The following is a 20,558-nucleotide window of genomic DNA, read 5'->3' as shown; positions in this document are numbered from 1 at the left end:
ACTTTCAACAGTTATGCCCCCTTAAAATGGAATATAGCCCAACATTTCTCATTTCACTAAATTTACCTCAGATGCATATCACCCCTTAGTGGCTGCTGCTCTGTATTTATTTCCGTCCGTTACACCTAAATACACATCCTACCTTAGTTATTAAAATAGTAGGTTTGAAACACTGTCATATGCTCCTCTGAACGTCCACATCATATCGAATCAATCCACAAACTCATACAGTCCAAATTTTAGGTTTCTCGCTTATTAATCAACCTACACTGATGACCATTAACATCTTTTTTTTTTTTTTTTTTTACTCTCATGCTGACATTTCGTTTGATTCTGTTCATTTTTTCCGTAAATTTTGCATTTTGGGGCCGCTATCGGTGGCTATTAACACCAAAAGTCAGATCTGAATTATGATTGTTTCGGCTAATAACTAGCCCGCTAAAATATAAGATACATGACGAGATTTACATTTCATTATTTGTCCACAATTTTCCCTTCCCTTTTATAAAGTATATCCTGTCAAGCAATCCAGCATTCTTTGTATAGTAATACTTTGTATAATAGTGCCCCATCAATTTAATGTGTACCGAATACAAATGTCATCGTCCAGAGCAAGTCTTTTGCAACAGAATAGGAAGACAATTAGTAAATTTGAATTTTTGATCAATTATTTCCAGCAGTGCTCTTAAACTTAATCTGCACGTTAGATATTTATGCTTAATCACACATATACTTGAAACTTATAGTAATGTATCTAGATATGCATTATATTTATTACTGGAATTGTATCTTGTAATCCCTAACAGTTCCAAGCTATCGTTACGTATAATATATCCACTAAATACGCATATTTTAGTCTTTATGACTTTTGCCCTATTAAACCTACGCATTTGTTTGCCTTTCTGCAACGCAAAGATTTGCCTTCTATTTCCGGTTCACAACACAGCAATTACTTTTTAGGTTTGTTTTTGAAACATGCTAAAATAACTAATCAGGTGACAAAACTATCTTTCATGAGGATATTAAAAGGTAAATTGCAAATTTTAGCCTATCATAAAAGTGACAAGAACCAGCTTCTGTGGAAAATATTCACCTCAACATGTAGACAACATTCATGCAAGAAGTAATTAATTTTAAAAATTGCTTCCTTGCTGAAAGCAAAATTTACTAAAATAACATTCATCTACTTAATGCATTTTTCTGTTGGATTGAAATTCAAAAATTTTAAGTAGACTTCAATGTATTGAGGAGTCTGAAAAATATATCCAATGTCTATTAAAAGTAGTTAATTTCTAGTATTAAAACAAATTTTCAACGAAAAATATAAATTATACATATATTTAAATAAAATTATCATAAATAAACATTAATTATCATCACCTTGATTTATGCTCAAAACATTTGATACTCAAATCAGTGATACCAGGTACATAGTCCAAGAATTTCGTGAATGAAGCGTAGAAATTCTCACAGAACTGTGATTTTTTTTTTTTGTGTGTGTGTGTGCATCTGAAATAATATTAGAGAAAGAAAATTTAGTAACAGATCTACAAATAAACGGAAGCTCTGTGTTCCATAAGGGTGTAGTAAGACACAATAAACTATTTTATTTTACATTGATGCCTTAATTGGCAAAAATTTCTGTAATTCTTGTATCTAAACTACATACAATCCCCAATATCTCATTCGAATATCATCAATTCCGAAACTAGGTAGTTCACATTCAGGCCTTAAATTCACTTAATTTAGAAGTCATGATATACTTTATAACAGGGACACATGGTCGGAGATATGGAGGCATGAGGGGGCATTGCCCAACCCCCCAACTTTTTAACAAAAAAAAAAAATTAAAATTCCACCTATAAGATGCCATCTTCCAAAACCTGTCAAACAGGTCCGAAATCAACTAAAGGTCCTAAGCGGTGAAAAGGAATGTCTAGACTTGTTTCGTCATTGGTTACGAAATAAGAAGTAATTTTTTTGACAGCACAAAAAAAAATGTTAATTGTACCTTTGCTGCTGTTTCATATCATGGACCTGATTTCGTATGGGTTTGCGTTTACTTTGCGATAATTGGCACATACAACTGATTCCAGCTTTGCATTCCATTCCGATCTTATAACATTGGGAATTCTGATACGGACGAGATCCGATATTATTATTTCTCACATCTATTATTTGCATTCTGTGTGCCGCATTTGATCGTGTTTCAAAAAAATCTAATTTGCCTGCCATCTAGCGATAAATAGTGGAAACATCTGCACAAGAAGGAGAATATGAGAATAATTGTAGCATACTGTAACATGTTAAAACACAGGCATACCTTTACCATTAAAAATGTTAAAGATGAAAAAGAATACGAGAATTGGCAGTCAGTGTAGCACCGAGACATAGGAACTATTAACACGTTGCCAATTTAAGATAAGTTTTTACTTTTATTCATTTCATTCATTTTTCCGCGGGTCTTCGATTCGGTGATTTCGCTCCGGTTATGAGAACTTAACTGTTCCATTCATTCATTACTGACATCAAGTCACGTGAGACGTGAGGTACTGTTTATGTTTTTTTGTTTAAGCTGGACGGAGATTTATCTTTAAGATTAGCTCCATTGAATGTTGATATTTGTTACATTAATATGTACTACGATTCTAGAAGTTGTTTTGTGCAGAAAATGATGGAAAACAAGACAAAACCTTGGTATACAAATTTTTGCAAGAAGAAGAAGCGAAAATGGTAAAGAGTTAAAATTTGAACTGATTTTTCTTTCGATGAAAATTCTCGAGAAGGAATTATGGAAGTAAATAATGTAAGTACTGAAGTTAATAGGGTGCAGTTTTACTATACGGATCCACAGACTGTACAAGGCCCAAAGAAATTTAGGGAAGTCTTCAATTTGCCCATTTCATGTCTAGAACAGAGCCCAGCGAACCCCTGCGGGCTTCTATCACGTTTCTACTGCTACTGCTACCCCTACTACTTATAATATGGATCCGTGTAGTAAAACTGCACGGTTAATAAAAGGCAAGGTTCTAGATTACTGGTCCCCCTTTCCATTGAGCAGTTATAAAGACAGAAAACAACGTGCAATGCGGGGCTCTAACACCCTTCACTCGCTAACGCTCGCTCGGCAATACTGTGTAAATTATTGGTATAAACTTAAGCACAGAAAGAAACCAAGCCAGCTACTAACCTGCATGGGGGACCAGTAATCTAGAACCTTCCCTTAATAAAATAATGTCAACTTGTACATGATAACATACGTTTAACAGATCTTGCTTGAAATGATTTCTGGTAAACTTTGCAATAGACGCTCCAGTTGCGCATCTATAAGTAGGGCCGCTTGGGAAGGTTCTAAAACACATGTCCCCCTATATAGTTTGGTAGCTAGGTTGATTCCTTTCTGTACCAGTTTAATATTTAATTAACATAATATTGCCGAGGGAGCGTTAGCGAGCGAAGGCGGGTTAGAGCCCCGTAAAGCACGTTGTTTTCTGTCTTTATTACAGCTAAATGGGAAGGGAGACCTGTGTTCTAGAACCTTGCCGGGCCGCTTTAAGTGTACAGTAAGTAGGGTAGGGATAGGAACGTGGTAGCTTAAGGTAAGGGAAGCTTTGATCCATTTTCAAAGAATTAGTAGACTGTAATTTCTCGTTTGTAACTGAGTGGGCCTATACCAGCTGGAGCAGGCATTGTAAAGTTAACCCATGATGTCTTTACGTATGCTGCACTGCTTTTTCCTTGGCGCACGCAGGGGTCACAATAGCTCAGTAGTAGAGTGTTTACCTTTAGTGCGTGTGGTCCGTAGTTCGATCCCGGACAAGTAAGTTTGTGCTGGACAAAGTTGTGCCGATGGGTTGTCTTGTTCTTCCATTTCCTGCTATATTAGTTGTTCCATCATCATTCACTTGCATTAATCATTGTCTCCCTTTGTGTCCACGACTAATTCGAAATATTCGTGGGACATTAAAGTGGAATATTTCATTTCCTTCGCCCGTGTGTAAAAAGTTACGTACAGATTGATAAGATGCATGCAAATTGATTTGCAATGTAAATGATTATTCATACGAAAAAGACGCACCAACGTTCAATACAGCGTTTCAATCGGGCAAGCAGGTCTAAAAATAATTATAGCTAAAATATAATGTTAAACATTTTTCGTGAAGGAATGAGAGTGTAAATATAAGTGATTACGGCATTACTGCTGTATCGTTGGACCAATTTGAAAATCGAAAAAAGTACCAAAATGTTCTGCATTCGGTTATATTTGGTTGGATTACATTACGTTATTAGACGTGTAGTTTTACTATACGGATCCATAATATAAGTAGTAATAGTAGTAGGAACGGGTTAGAAGCCCCCCAGGGATAGTTGGGTTCTGTTCTCGACGTGAAGTTGGCAAATTAAAGACTTGCCCCTTTCACAATCTAGGGATCCGTATAATAAAACAGGTGTACCTCTCTGCGAAATAGTCCATCCGCCCCCACATAGAGTGCCGCTTATAACATCAATTACAACAATAAAATACAACCATTTTCTTAACTTTTACTATTCCCCTTACCGGACTTTCACTTATTCTTCCTCACAAACTTAAATGAATTCTCCAATTGACCCGGTAAATTTCCTAAAATTGGTCCGGCGATACAGCAGTTAACCCCTGATTACTATCAGTGACGAATGTACAGCATATTGAAATGAATTTTTAGTGATAGTGCAAAGTTTTTATTTGTAACTGTGTTCTTACACTGCCCTCGGTTATGTGCATATCCTCCGTCGCCGACGCGCCTGCTGCGTTCCTGCCCTGACTCGATTAGATAGCATTTTCTTCTTTTTTACTGACAACCTAGCGCAAGTTGGTTCGCGTTTTATGCCGTACGTCGTAACTGTATTTATGTTGAGTCCTCCTGAAGTCAAGCTGCAAGTAGCAATGGAGCTTTCATTTAGTGTATACTCTGCGAAAAGAAGTACAAAGCTGTAACCCAGCTTGACAGTGTTAGAAATGTCTCAGAATTTGGTAGGATCGTCTGCTCCAGTAATGCCTACTTTTACGGTTTCATTTTTTTTATTTATTTATTTATTTATTTATTTATTTTGGCGTTAAATGATTTTTTTAAAAACTTTGCAGTGTTGTTCTCTTCGTGCATGCGTAAATAAATGCATAATGTGTCGTGCAAGTGGTTCTTTACGTACAATACGCACGAAAATGTGCTACAATACGGTAGAAATAAAATGTTTTGGGAAGTTAATAGAATGATACAAAATTAAAGTCAGACGAACGAATAAAGTAATCAAGTTAGTCACTGTACAGTGGGTAATCACGGAGAAAATTGGACTACATGAAGGTGCTTGGTGACGCCATGTTAGGTAAAATATCAGTAGTTCATAATGTCTGTGTTCCAAAATTACTATCATTGTTACTAAACCGGGAAGTGTTAGGCAACACTCAAGAGTGCCTAAAACATGGCGTTCCTTTGGGGCTCTGTGCTACACTATTTTAGGTGGCGTAAATTAGTAAAATCTACGGAAGAATTTTGCGAAATAATTTCACTACAGTATTGTATGAGCAAACAAGAAAATATATTGGGATCTTACCTCTCATATGTAGAATAAGAGAAGTACGACGTGCAAATTGTGCTAAACGTAAAGCAAATGTTTTTATACCATAAGAAATATTTCACTATCCTCGTTTTCTCGCATATACCTAACAGTGCTACCGCGATTGGTTCTCTTCTGCGCTCCTGCCCTGGCTCGGCCAGATAGCATTTGTGCCTTTTTACTGGCCATCTAGCACAAGTTGTTTTATGTTTCTATTGTCACATTGTTTTCGTTATTTCTGAACGTGACAACAGTTTGCAACACAGAACAGGTGAAATGTACTACTACTGCGCAGTAATACAATATAGATCCATGTATAGTGAAAAATAAAACATAAGTTAACAAATATTCGCGGAATACGATAACGACTGAAGCAGAGAAATGAAAGGAGTATTGTGAATAAGGTATATGAACATAATCTTAAGTAATTAAGGAATTGAGTTGAGTTGATTTTAGTTTAGCGTCCCTTTTAGCAGCGAGGCTATATGAGACGTGGACCTACTGATTAACGTGGAATCCGAACCACGTGAGCTCCCGCCGGGAAAATTAAGGAATTAATGATTAAAACAGCTTTATGCTCCTTCTACCGTGGAGTGCCATCAGACAAACCTTAATCCAGTAGTGTGGGGAATGGGAATGCTACGTTAAGTTATTAGAATACTTAGGTTAGGTTAGTGGTTGTTACATTTTCAACTGTTTTTAATATGGATTCAGAGTGATACGTGCTCCTATAAAAATTGTGATGGTTTCACGCTAATAACTCTATATTTACAAACCTAAAATAAAGCTTTTGTACACTATGCAAAAATACTTCACCGGCAGAAAGTAAGGGTAACTTTTACCTTCTCTCCCAATCTTGCACTTATAATATCTCCAGTGTTACTTCCTTCACAAAATATAGCTGAGTGAACGAAGGGGGTTAGAAGCCCCGCAGGACTCGTTGTTTTCTACTTCTTATCACAATTTATGCAAAAAAGAAAAAAAAAAGTTTCTGGAGACACGGAACTAGATTCGGAGAGATTCTAAATGCCACCAGAAATTAAAATATAATACAGTCATTTTTTATATGGATCCATTATTTTAACTGTCTTATAACGCTTGTAAACATAAAATGCAGCTGTAGTACGGTGTTCAGATATACTTCGCAGCCTGAAATTAATACCTAATACAGTTTTCTTCCATATACAATCATTCATTTTAACCGTAAAAATACCGTACCATTTTACTGGCGTAGATTGCTTAGTTCGCACCCACTTTTCGTGAAGTATTATTGTGACAGTACTCATTGTCCGTGAAAGTACTTCAGTAGCTGAGTGTTAGTGTTCAAGTTCGTACGTAGGGTGAAATTTATAACACTGACACAGAATCGAGGGTTCTCCCACACTCGTCTTTTTTTTTAATAATAATAATAATAATAATAATATAGCTATTCGCAACTCTTGAGTGCTACAACAATCGTGCAGTTATTTTTATTCAGTCAATATTTACAGTAGTTAAGGAGATGAGTTCTCGGTCCCGTAACGTAATTGTTCTTCGGCCTATTACTACGTATATGACTTTCATATGTATAGTTCTGAGCCTGTCCTCTTGAGTGATTCGCGACCAAGGATGATATAAAATAGAGGATTTGCCCATATGTATATTCAACCTATTAACTCAATGAAGCCAAAAAGATAACCGAGCACCGGCACGTCTGATTGGCTACTTTCGTTGCCGCCGTGAATGTTGGCTCAAAACATTGCGATCTTCTTGGGCGGAATGGGGATGGTGAAACTGTGACGTATGGCTTCAGATCCTCTATTTTATACCATCCTTGTTCGCGACGGGCTCAGATTGTTCCGTTCTCTCCTATTTTAGAGTTACATCAGGAGATGCACTTCTACTATGTTGTAGATTGTTTGTTGTGGGAGTTCTATTTTGGGGTACAAATTCATTTTAGAAGTGCTTAACCGTTATGGATATAAATACGCTACAGGCTTTAAAACGACAATGCAGAAAACACTAGGTTCCGCGAAAAACACGATTTGTTTCTAATCGAGGAAAGGCCATGATGAAATTGGTGGCCTCTCGCAAAGGTTGTCCGTAAGGGCAGACGCGTCTGCGATGGTGAGTATGCTCGTAAGCGACAACAACTTCGGAAACAACTTCAGTACATTTTGAGTGAGTGGTGGTTCATGATACCGAAATAAGACAAAGTATAGACCAACCTGGGTCTATGCACAAATGCCTCGTCTCGGTTCTATGACCAGCCAAACATGTATCGGAAAAATGCAACACTAGTAGTAGGAAGGTCAGAACGAGCACCTCCATATATGAGAGACCATACGAGTCCCAAATTGTGGATTCGAATGAGCTTCCAAACTTAAAAGACTTCGACACATACAGGAGAGGGTGTTCGGAGATAACACCAAACAACTTTGGAAAATGATTTCTTACATGAAAGAATTTTTTTAAAAATCGTAAATGCACTAATAAACTATTTCGTAGCTGTAGTCCGTTGGAAATTTGAGGGAATTAGGTTGGGAAGAACCATAGCTCAAAAATGAAGAGTCGGATCATGGTCAGGTAAAAAGATACAGTATTTACTTTAATTATTGTGTACTAGTCGGTGTTAAACAGGGCAGGCGCAAGGGTTAGCCTAAAAGAAGGAAATTTATGATATCTTCAAAAGCATCACTAATAGTTACCATTGGTAGATAATTAGGAACAGTTTGCAGTGCATTAATGTTCAGCACTGCAACGTTCCGCACCAGCATCTACACCTTCTAAGGGTGAAGTGGTGGTTTGGGATGCGTCCTGTTCATTGGATTATGATCAGTCATTACCCTGACCGTTTTCGTTTGTCGTAGCCAATTGATTTGTTCATCGCAGGTGGCAGTCCGATGCAAGGATATTTCCCGGTTATGCACTCAGAAAATCGCGCACTTCACAACGCATCAATGTATTTTAATGTTTCCATTTTATATGTAGATTTCATATGTAAGAACCTAACGTGCCGCTTGAAGAAAATTATTCAGGTTGCAACGCTATTAATCTGTTTATATTGTCGAGTAGGTCAAACTTGTTCCCCCTCCCACTCCTAATATTTGCTTGGTACAAAATTTCAGCTGGGGTGGCGCGGTGGCTCAGTGATAGAGCGTTCTCCTCCGGTGCTTGGGGTCCCTGGTTCGATCCCAACTCGCGCCATGTGGACTGTGTGGTGGACAAACCGTGCTCATGGGTTTTCTCTGAGTTCTTCCGTTTCCTCCCACATTCTTCATTCCACCATTTCATTCATTTCTCATAATCACCGTCTCCTTTAGCCTAACCGGCATAACCGTTGGACGTAAAGAAAAAAAAACTCAACATTTCAGCTATTTCTGACAATTTAGAAGTTACACGGAGCGTCACTTGAAGTGGTTCATTGGATATATGTAGCTATATATATTGTTGGAATGTGTAGAAATCCTTAACAGTGTTCGTTCAATTAATATCGTGTGGTCTCAACAAGTCATCGTATTGAGAACCATATTGATATGATTCTGCGCGTCTCTTCTGCCACATGAAAGGTATCCTTGCTGTCACTTTTGCTGCTTACCAAAACAGCAAAGCACAAGGCACTTTGTTATTCATGTAGATGCAACCCTTATAGGGATCGTTCGGGGGTTATGTTGGAGTTGTGTGTGCCGTGTGGGGGGGTTCTGTAGTGCAAGCTTATGAATGTTTTTTGTCACATTTCTGTTTCACATTTAAGACGCATGTAATATATTGTATTCACAATTTTCCTTTTTTGCTAGGTATACTAGCATCGGACGCTTCTATATTCTAGCGCTGTCGGATGTGGGTGAGCCTCAAAGAGAAAAGGTAGACGAGTAACACAATTGGATGGAACGTCAAAGGCGCCAACGTATGGAATTGCTTCCCTTAAGCCTATTATACATCGTCAAACTTTTCTTTGACGGTAATTTGGTCAAATAAGTTGGGTAAAACTTTCGCACCCATTATAAACGATCAAATATAAAGGTGAATATCATTGCTCAATTGTTTATATTTCTTGATTCAGTTGTTGTGACACCTGCTGGTGTAACTATAATGAATAAAATTGTAGCAATGAATGGAATGACTATTCACAGTTACTTCTGTCTCATTTCCCTGCTTTATTGCTATTCCCAAATAAATCTTAATTTCATGGTTCCTTTCTTGTTCAGTAAATACGTATGAATCTATATTCTATTTATTGGTCCGATGCTTAAATTTCGTGTAATTCAGTTAATTTTCGAGTAACTTTTGTAACTTTGGAGCACTGATTTAAGAATAAACAGTCCGTCATAAAAATGTTAGGCTATTGTTTACTTTGGGGGGCCAGGTTTTTAATTGATTTTTTTGCGATTTTCTATTCACATTCGGTTAGATTAGGTTAATAACATTTAATTCACACAGTATTGCCGAGCGAGCGTTAACGAGTAGAGGCGGGTTAGAGTCTCGCAGGGCACATTGTTTTCTGTCTTCGTTAGTGTTGGCCCTCCATTACTAAACAGTTACCAAATGTTAGGTTTTACAGTTAAAATGAGAAAGTACATATTAACGAGGGTTCTGTAGGATATTAAATTCCGGAGGAATTTTTCAGTGTAGGAAACTACTAATTTATATTTATAAATGCGAAAATATTACGCAACCTAGCCTATTTTGATTTTATGCAACATCAAGTGTTTCTCGCACTATCCTCATTTTGGCTCTCACCTTCAGTTATTGATGCCTCTGCCTCTTGCGAACCTAACCCTGCGCTAACTTGTGGGTCCCACGATGTGCTCCTGCTCTGAATCGGTTAAATACCATCGTCGCTTTTAATGGCCACCTATCGTAAGTTGCTTTTCCTGCAGTCTCTTTTTAAATGATATTCGTTCGATGCGTATTTATACCTTAAAGGTCTTCACTACTGCGTAATTAAACTACCGCTAATTTTAGTGTTTTTCTGTAATATCCTCAAAACAAATAAAAGTATTCGAAAAGCAGAAACATAGTGAACTAAACAATACGATTTTACGTGTGATACCGTTATCACAACTCATCTATCTGCTTTTGATTTGCAACTGTAGATAATTTAACAGTTTTTGCGGGTTCTGTAAATAGCGGCATACCAAAAGCAGATAGGTGAATTGTAGTAAAAGTGTCTCATGCAGAATTGTATTGTCTAGTTCACTACGTTTCTGCTTTTCGAATATTTTTATTAGTTTTGAAGATATTACAGAAAAACTAAAATTAGCGGTAGTTTAATTTCGCTGAAGTGAAGACCCTTAAAGAAAGTCCTTGTAAAGTGAATCTGCACTCATGAATGCAACTCCTACCCTGAGAAACAATTTTTAAGACATTACGAATTAATTTCGTGAAGAAATAACTACATATAATAAGATAGCAAATGATCATTCCAGACACATCATATACAAGCATATTGTCAATCTGTACGCAATAATCTGAGCATGCACCAAAGTAATAACATGCCAGAACGTCTTAAGAAATCATTTAAATCAAGAAAAGTGAAAGAGAATGTTTGCTTTTTTAAAAGGAAAAAATTACGGAATATTCTCAATCTACGCCAATTTTGGGAAGTCGTCTGTGGTACTTAGCCCTAATATGCTTTAATTTTATAGTTATACAAAACAGATTACTGCTAGTATGCATCAAAGTAATGTCAACTGCTTTCCGTGTCCACATATTCGAGTTTAGTGCCACCGCATAGCGATTTTCGTTTGTTTTCTTTGTTACAATGTTGGATAGAAATAGAACAAGTTCTAATTTAGAACAGTTGTATCAAATGTTGTAACCAACCCAAAATTTGCATTCAACTTGGTATCATGCATGTTCAAATTCCACTTTGATGAAATATTTGATACAATATATGATGGAATATTTGTTCGTCTATAACGGGCTTTACAGAGATCTCAATATGCGTCGGTTACCTCAGTCTCTTCGGCATTTTTTTCTTGATATACATTTCTTTCATATTCCCAAGCTTATAACTAATCCGTTAAAAAATAACGATTAGTCAGTTATAAATTTTGCTAATTTTAGTCAGTTAAATTTTATAGAAGTTAATTTTTAATTGTTGATAATCGTTTAAAAAAATAGGACGATTAAGAAATTAATCATGATTTTTTTTCTCAAAGTATGTGTGAAATTAATATTTTCTACGGTTATTTTGTGACTTATCTCAGAAACTTCATGGGTAATCTGGGATCTGGGTAACCAATGGATATCGCCGAACTTGGAGATGAGGCGTCCCCGTAAATGTCATCGAAGGGACATTGACACTACTGCAGTATGACCGGTGTCACTGTCCTGCTGAGTCCACATGTTCCTTACGCCAAGCCGCGTCATATCGGGAGTGAAGGATGTTCATAACATTTTGTTGAACCGCTCAGTGATGACTGTCAAGTGTGTTCGTTCTCAAAAAATAGGGATCTATCACATAGGCGTGACTCGCTGCAGACCACACAGTAACTTTGGCACTGTGCAATGGCGTTTTATGGAACAGTAGAGTCTAGCCCAGAATTGACATTTTTATTTATTGACATTACCACAGAGGTGGAAATGAGGTTCGTCGGATGTGATAAGGTATTGCACAAAATCATCTTTACTGATTAGGCAATCACAGGATGTGGTTTGTTCGAACAATTTATGTACCACCTGTAACTTGTATGGATACATTGTAAGCCCTTTCTAAGGATACGCCGCATACTGGTACGTGGAAATTTCACTTAATGTCACAGTTGCGTAGTTGACTTCTTTGGACTTTGGTCCATTACATTGGACTCACGTTCAATGTTTATTGCAGTACGTGACGATCGAAGTCTCACAGGGTACCGTTGTTTCTTCACTTGTGCGAAAGTTGTGAACAGCACGCAGTATGACCTTTCAGGATGGTGTTACCCGTTTCTTGAATTGTTGTTTGAAACGCCGTTCATTTCTGGTGATAGACCTTCCACTACTGAAGAATTCCACGACGTGCGAAATTTCAACGGCGGTCCACATCACGGTGATTCCCTGTAACGATGAAACAAATATGAATCAGTAAATACCATTCTTTCACTTCCTGGTAAGCTATATAAAGAACATGCATGACTGTTATTGCTCGCAGTACTAAAATATAAATATCTCATATCAATGTGGCCAATGGGACTTAAATAGTTCTATTCTTTATGACATTTATGGCGTACATTAAGTTTAAGAAGCATGCACGAAGATAGTCAGTACGGAAGTTATCTCTTTCGGAAAACAGTCAGCGTATAAACTATATACTAACTGAGGCTATGCTAACCTAAACTACGTTGCAGAATAAACTTAATGTATTTTCGTGGCCGAATGGTTAATATGGGTGTTTTATATTCATTTGTTTCCGGGTTAGATGTCTGGTATAGTTTTGCTTGCCGTGGATTCAACCTCGAGGAGTGGTTCAGATCCCTCTTTGACCAGCATCTCCTGTCTCATATAGCGTTGATCCAGAAAATGACGTTTAACTTGAATAAAACAACAAAACCAACCCACACGAAGCTAAGTTAACGTCATGACTTTAATGTAATTGGAGCTCGTGTTCTGTTTTGTGTCTGTACACAACACTGAGGCTCTGAAGGATAGACCCAAATTTAACATGGACTCTCAACCACGACCTGGGCTTGAATTGACTGCATAGACCATCATGCAAAATCAACCAACCCTCATACTATAAACTCTTCCCAATCACATTGTCTTGCGTGTAAGAGAGCTAGTTTACGGGACTGTGCCACCGGGCCCGGTTTTTACACCGTATTTACGAGAATCTAAGACAGCCTCAAATGTAAGACGCACCTTTGGCGAAAATGAGAAAAACCTACATTGCATTGATTTTAAAGAAAGATTAAGAAATATGTGAAAATAAAGGAACATTGAACGTACTGCTGGAATTTACTTTATATTCATGTGCATCTGTTTTTTAGGTGTAATTACGGAAAACACTTGCGTCAGATTTACAGCAATCCATTGTCGGCATCGAATTAAATCATACCAGTATGTACTCACATACACACAAACAAACAACACTGATACGTTACTGCTCATCATCTGTTTCCTCATCGACATCACTATCTTTTGCAATTTTTCCACTTTTGATGGTCAAATACACGCGTTTTTTACAGAATCGTGACTAACAGGGTTAACAATTTTTGGCAAAACTCCATCTAATATGGTCTAAATTTGCATAACTGAAATCTAAGACGCACCTTGATGTTGGAGGCCCAAAAAAAAAAAAAAAAAAAAATCGATAAAAAATTGCGTCTTAGAATCGCGTAAATAAGGTAAATGGAGTTAAGGTATACTACAGTTACGGAAGCTAGTCTAAACTAATAGAAAGAGTACGTTTACTTCAAGGAAAGCATTTTTATTGTTACTTGTTTCAACTTATTGTTACTTATTTAGGGTGCATATTAAATAGTTAAGATTATACAACAGTGATGTACTTCGGCAAGCAATAGTTTTTTTTTTTTTTCTGAGAAGACCTGTGGTGAGAATGGCAACAAGCATTTGCCGAAACGTACAGTTGAATAAATAAAAGTGTGTTCATAATGGGTAGAATTTTAACATTTATAGTTGTTTTCTTTATGAACGTCAGACAGGGTTTGAACCTTAGAAAGGGGAGAACCCTGAGTTAGAAACCTCCTGCACACGGTGTTTGTGCACCACAAAACTCACTTGTCGCTAGCTGGGATCCAACCAGGGACCCCACGCAGCAGAGGTGAACACTCTTCTACTGAGCCACCGCGGAAATGTTTTAGTGGGTTTTCTCGGCATTTTATCGTTTTCTCCTACATTGTCATTCTACCAATTCTATAACAAGAGGCCGCGTCATTAATTGGTAGAGCTCTCACTTAAGGTGCGTGCGATTCCTGGTCCGATCCGAGCTTGCACGAAGCATGATTTGAAAAGACCCGGGCTTTTTTGAAAAAGCCCAACCCACCTGGGCTCATATGGGTTTTTTCGGGTATTTTCGAGTTTAATTGGGTTTTTTCGAAATATTTTAATGTCTTTGGGGTAGAAGTGTTAAAATGTGATTTATATTTGAAGATTGTCATTGTCACAACTTGCAACAATTTTCTACTTACGGCTGTTTTGAAAAATATGGCCGCCATTTTGAAATTTTACATTCGATCGCCGAGAAAATCTATACAGCAAATTTAACATATCTCGTGCTTCCACCGTCAAAATTTAAATTTAAAAGACCGAAAATTGCGCTTCGTAGCGTGGATACTTCCTGTTTTGAAAAAATGGCCGCCATTTTGATATTTTACGTTGGTATGCCGCCAAAGTCTATACAGGAAATTTAGAGTGTCTCATGCTTGTATTCTGAAAATTTTAACTTAAAAGGCCGAAAGTGTAGTGTGTGTGTGGTAGAGGCAGACAAACGAGTTGAGTTGATTTTGTGTTTAACGTCCCTTTCAGCAGCGAGGCTATATGAGACGGGACCTACTGATTAACGTGGAATCCGAACCACATGAGCTTCCTCCAGAAAGCAAACCCGGGTCCCACGCCGAAGACGCGTACACTAACCGCATAGCCATGAAGGAGCTCGGCAGACAAACGAACAAATGTAGATCAAGTCATCCAGAAGCCTGATTGACGTTCGCCAATAATGAATACCAAAAGGGGTCTATTAATTTAAAACAAAGATACAATTCATGTTGTATGAAATAAATAAATGTTTTAAAATGTCTTATATGAAATTAACATCCTCCAGCGTAAATAAACCTCCCATATTTCCTCCATGAGAATACGGGACACCTCAGATCCCCCTTCCTTAAGTTTCCAACACAATGCAATGAACTGTAGTCTGGTTATGAACAAAAGTATAATAGGCCGCGGTGGCTCAGTGGTAGAGCGCTCATCTCTAGTGCATGGGGTTCCTAGTTTGATCTCAGCTCGCGCCAAGTGAGCTTTGTGGTAGACAAACACCTTGTGCGTGGGTTTTCTTGGGATTCTCGTTTCCTTCCACTTTCTTCATTCCGTCATTTCATTCATTTCTCATCATCACCGTCACCTTGAGCATAGTAGGAATAACCGTGAGACTAAAACTAAAAAATTTCATTTTATTTATTTATTTATTTTCAATAATAAGCGAAAATTCACTCAGCAGCAGCTGCTTTTCTCTGTTCGTACCCTGAAATTAATGGTATAGACTGAACATGCCTAAAAACTTAAGATGTGCTATAAAAATGGTTTTCAGGAAAACAATATGCAGATTATTTAAATCAGTGGTACAATCTACTTTCAATATTTTTCGCGCGTTGAGCAATATTTATTTACATGACTATATCTGCCAAAATTACGTTCGTCAGTTTAATCTGATGAAAAGCTTATTTTTCTCCTTTTACCAGATTTACATTTTTCTAAGACGTGGACCAAAGCACAATTCTGTGCCCCTAGCCTCTGAAAAAGATTATAATTCTTGTTAACTTATCTAATGTGTCGCTGAAGAAAAGGTTAGTAATCTTCCCTGTGTTTGTAAAAGTAGAAACACTCAAAGCCATCTTTTTTATGTTCCGGAGAGTATCCGAGTTTCCATCAAGTACAATGGAAAAAGTAACATTGCAAATTTCGCTCGCTATCAAGTCGAACAGGGTGGTGTTATCACTTCCTCGAAATTGTTACATGCAACAGCGTACTGTTCATTCACTAATTACAGGATTCCCACCCAATGTCAGAATTTTTTGTTTTTCACTTTTCGAATAAGCTGATATTGATAGCAGAAATGGAACGGAGTTAAAATACGGGACATTTCCCTGTCCCGACTAAATTTACGGGGACGCGGGACACTCGAGCCCAAAAACGGGACATTCCCTTTTTTTACGGGACGTATGGCAGGCTTAAGCGTAAAATAAATAGTTTTATTGTTGAAGTATTCATTTCCGATCCTTTTGCGTTTAATTCGGGAATTTACCGAGCACTACTTTCACGGCGTGTACATCAAAACTTCCCCTAGTACGGAGATTTGAACTCAGCACTTGAAATAGTAGCACTTACATAGTCTTCGGAACCCCGATTACGCTATTGCTGGTGTTGATTCTACAGAATGCTTATTTGAATGAACTAATGACTGAACTAAACTACTGTTGTTGAAAAATCAAATTTTAGTTGAAGAACCTTGTATTTTACATCAAAGGTAAGAAATTATACTAATAGTTTTACTAATGTATTTACATATGTACTATTAGTACCGGCACCTATGACCTTAAACTCGTCAAGCGTATGAGTGATAATGTCCCTCTGTGTCGCCAAGTCGACGAGCATACTATTCACGGAAAATATTTTTTAAAGTACAAAATTGCTTATTTTACTTCAAATAGGCTATAAGCATAATCCATACATTAATTTGTTCTATAACTATCTCAAGCTAAGGTAAGTTTTTTTTTCTTTTTTTTTTTTTTAAATTCATTTAGTGCATTCAGAACTTTATAGAAGTCTTATGTTGAATGTTGTTGTATACCTTAGCGTGAAAGCCTCTAATTCGCCCAAGGAAAGTCTAAATTCTGATAAAAATCACTTAACAATGTGATCACCTTAGTTGTATCAATATTATACTAACATATAGGTCAAAAACCCAGGTGGGTTTTAAAGTGGGTTTTTTCAGATGGATCCAACCCGAAAATAGCCACCGGGTTTTTTCGGGCTGGGCCCACTTGGGCAAACCCTGGCACCAAGTGGGCTTTGTGGTGGACAAAACGTGCATGTGTTTTCACGGAGTTCTCCCGCTTCCTTCCCCCCTTGTTCATTCGGCCATTTCATTCATTATCATCACCATACTCCACAGGGCACAGCCATGACATAAAAGTGAAAGATTCAATTTCGCTTCTTCCATGCCAATTTAGTTTCAGTAAACATACGATGCGTGCGTCTCTTTCAGTGTACACGGACATAACAGTTGGATGTTAAAGATTACATTTCATATTTTAAAACTGTTTACCGTATTTCTCCTAGCTTATCAGAGAAATACCGGGAGCTTATGTGCTCAGGAATGATTCCAAGCAATCCCTTAGCTTATGCAATGTGCGTATATAGCTTATGAACTGGTCACGTCTAAGAAAATGAACTCTTCTTTATTTATTTATTTATTTATTTTATTCATACTTACAGGGTGGGCAATATTAATTTGTGTGATGATTGACTAACTGTAATATTTGTATTTCTAGACAAAAAGCTTTGATATAGCACCACTGTGTAGCCTGAGATTGGGGATAACGTCACTGGACTTAAACATATACTATGCAATACTAGTGCAAGAGTGGCTGAACGAAACATTCGCAAACTGCTGGATCGCTCGACGTAGGTCTGTGGAGTGCCCAGCTCGATTTCCTGTTTTAACACCAACTGACTTTTTCTTATGAGGTGTTTTAAAGGACAAATGTGTCAACATCACAAACGCAATTTGGTCGCACCAAGGGAAGCGATTTCAAAACAGTCCCAAAGGATACCAGTACGGGTCTGTCAAGCTGCTTGTAAGAACATTGCTCTTAGTCTCCAGACATGGGTCGATAAGCATAGTACATTGGTGGACCATGCCATGGAGAACAGAGATTAAAAGTTTTATAAGAAAATGTATGGGAGTGTTCATGTTCAAGCTATGTTGCAAGTTTTTTTTTTTCCGCAGTTTTTGTAACATCTTATACATAATAATTATGGGCCACTCTGTATTTACCCGTTCATTCATTTAAACTAACTTTTTTTTTTTCGGAACTTTTAAGTAAGATTTTTAGTCTGCACAATAGTGAGCACGGTTTTAAGAAAAAAAAAAAGGGAAGGAATGCGATACCGTAGGACTATATCTAATTTTTTGAGGTACCATCCCAGTCGGGTGCAAAATCATAATATTCGAAGGGGACTGAAGAAAGAGAGGATTAAAAAATAAATTACGGCCGAGAAAGACGTAGGCAAATCCACAGGGTCGTTCGCTCTCTGTCCTACTGGCAGAAGAACCAGTCTTGCAAAAGCACGAGTGTGTACATAAATTAGCTTTAAGTGGTAATGTTACAACCTATCGCCTCCCCATCCATGAATCCATCCTTGATCCGCTTCGATCACACATTTTAACATCCATTATTATTAAGTTCGGTAAAATTAGAGATACCACTAGTTCATCCAATAATCGCATATGAAATACATGAAATACTACAATTAATTGCGAACTTCTGACAACAGTATCACTATTCCTCCTCAGCAAGCTATTACTAATGATTTCTTCCAAAAATATTAAGTTTGAGAATTCCTCCATTCATTCCCCTTCCCAGGATTTCACACCCTGATCAAAGTATTCTTCTGACTTTATTAAGGAAAAACCCAGTCCAAATGGCATGACATCATTTTAGTTAGTTACAGTTAGAAGAAAAAGTGCATTCCCACATCTATAAAAAAAATTCGGAATAAGTTGACCCAATTGTACAAGGTTTTTGGTACTATACTCAGAATAACGTTTTTCCGCGTCAGGGAAATTTTCTTAAAATCCCTCAGTTTATTTCGAAACAGAAACTAGTTTTTGTAATGCACTTTTGCTTCCGACTGTACCTACATATTATTACTATCAGTATTATTCCTTTTTTGCGAGTGGTCCCAACTTCGATTCCTGGTGGTGTCACTCGGTCGGAAAGGTGTAACAGCTCTTTCAAGCCATACTTCCTTGGTTTTCCTTATTCACACCCTGTAGATGCTGAGACGATACCTATCATACAGGTCCCAGGCTGTTTCCTTCTTCTGTTCCTGAATAGCGCTCGGCGACGACTTGGGACCTTATCCCTCATACTCTGATGGGTTTAAGGCCATAGGCAAGGGCGCCGATTTCTCTACTTTTTGGGGGACGGAATTCAGATGTTTGGTTACAGACAAGGGTCTAAGAAGGCATATATGAGGATTTTAAGAAAACTTGAATTCAAATTATGTCAAATATTGTATATTCATAAAAAATGCATAAAATACATATAAGAATACATGGGGCCCATATGAGCATTTGCAAGCCCGTGCCTCCTAGCCCTCTCCCCCCCCCCCCAGGATTGGCGCCCTAGGCCATAGGTGCCGGTACTACCAGTAAATATGTAAATACATTAATAAAACTATTGGTATTGTTACTTACCTTTGATGGTATCACAAATATTCTTTGGTAAAATTCGGTTTTCCAACGTCAACATTCGTTGTTACTCTTCATATAAGTAAGTATTCTGTAGAAGCAACACCAGCAGAATTCAAACTTCCGTACGGTAGTGGAAGTTTCGATGTACAGTAAAGAAAGCTGAATTTTCGGTAAAAACCCGTTGTGTGTGAAACGTGCTCGGGAAATTCCCGTAATTGAACGCACAGAGCATAGGAAGTGAATACTTCAACAATAAAACTATTTATTTTACGCTGAAAGATATTTAAATTAAGATCTTTTGAAAGATTTACATTATAAAATATGAATTATATCTTTATTAACTCTTTTCGTTGTTATTACTACGATAGGGTGGTGTTTATTGTTTTCTTATTTAAAATGGCGGAGTTAAGGCATAACCTTTTCTTCCACTCAACCATTTACATTTTTCTTTTACAATCGGATCCTTTTTTGTGAATGGTATTGTTTAAAAAGTTGCTTTATTGTGCGAGATATGAACCATGATACTACGATAAATAGCAATGAAGCAGTACGTGCTTAACTGAAGGTCTATAATTTACCTAAAACAGACAGAATTTTAAAACGGTTAATTGTTTTAAATTAATTTCCGGGAAAGAACCGTCTTGCTACAAGTGCTCGGGAAATTCCTATAATTGAACGCACAAAGTATCGGAAGTGAACTTCAACAATAAAACCATTTATTTTACACCGGAAGATGTTTATTTCATGTAAGACATTTTGAAACATTTATTTTATAAAACATGAATTATATCTGTTTTAAATTAATATATTTGATATTCATATTTGGCGAACGTTACTGAAGCTCCTG

General features: G+C 37.3%; 1 long non-coding RNA gene across 1 annotated transcript in view; it reads left to right on the top strand.

The window, feature by feature from the left end:
- Positions 1-2,202: 2,202 nt before the first annotated feature.
- The window catches only part of LOC145673907 (uncharacterized), a 79,489-nt gene continuing 61,133 nt past the window's right edge, over positions 2,203-20,558 (top strand). Inside the window, exon 1 of the long non-coding RNA XR_014128843.1 lies at positions 2,203-2,806. This is a non-coding gene — a long non-coding RNA (uncharacterized LOC145673907). The remainder of the gene's footprint in view (positions 2,807-20,558) is intronic.

Source organism: Thermobia domestica, chromosome 17 (genome assembly GCF_964235325.1).
Source record: "Thermobia domestica chromosome 17, izTheDome1.hap1.1, whole genome shotgun sequence".
Classification (NCBI taxonomy): Eukaryota; Metazoa; Arthropoda; class Insecta; order Zygentoma; family Lepismatidae; genus Thermobia; species Thermobia domestica.
The sequence above is the reverse complement of the archived record's forward strand: the minus strand, read 5'-3'. Positions and strand labels throughout refer to the sequence as shown.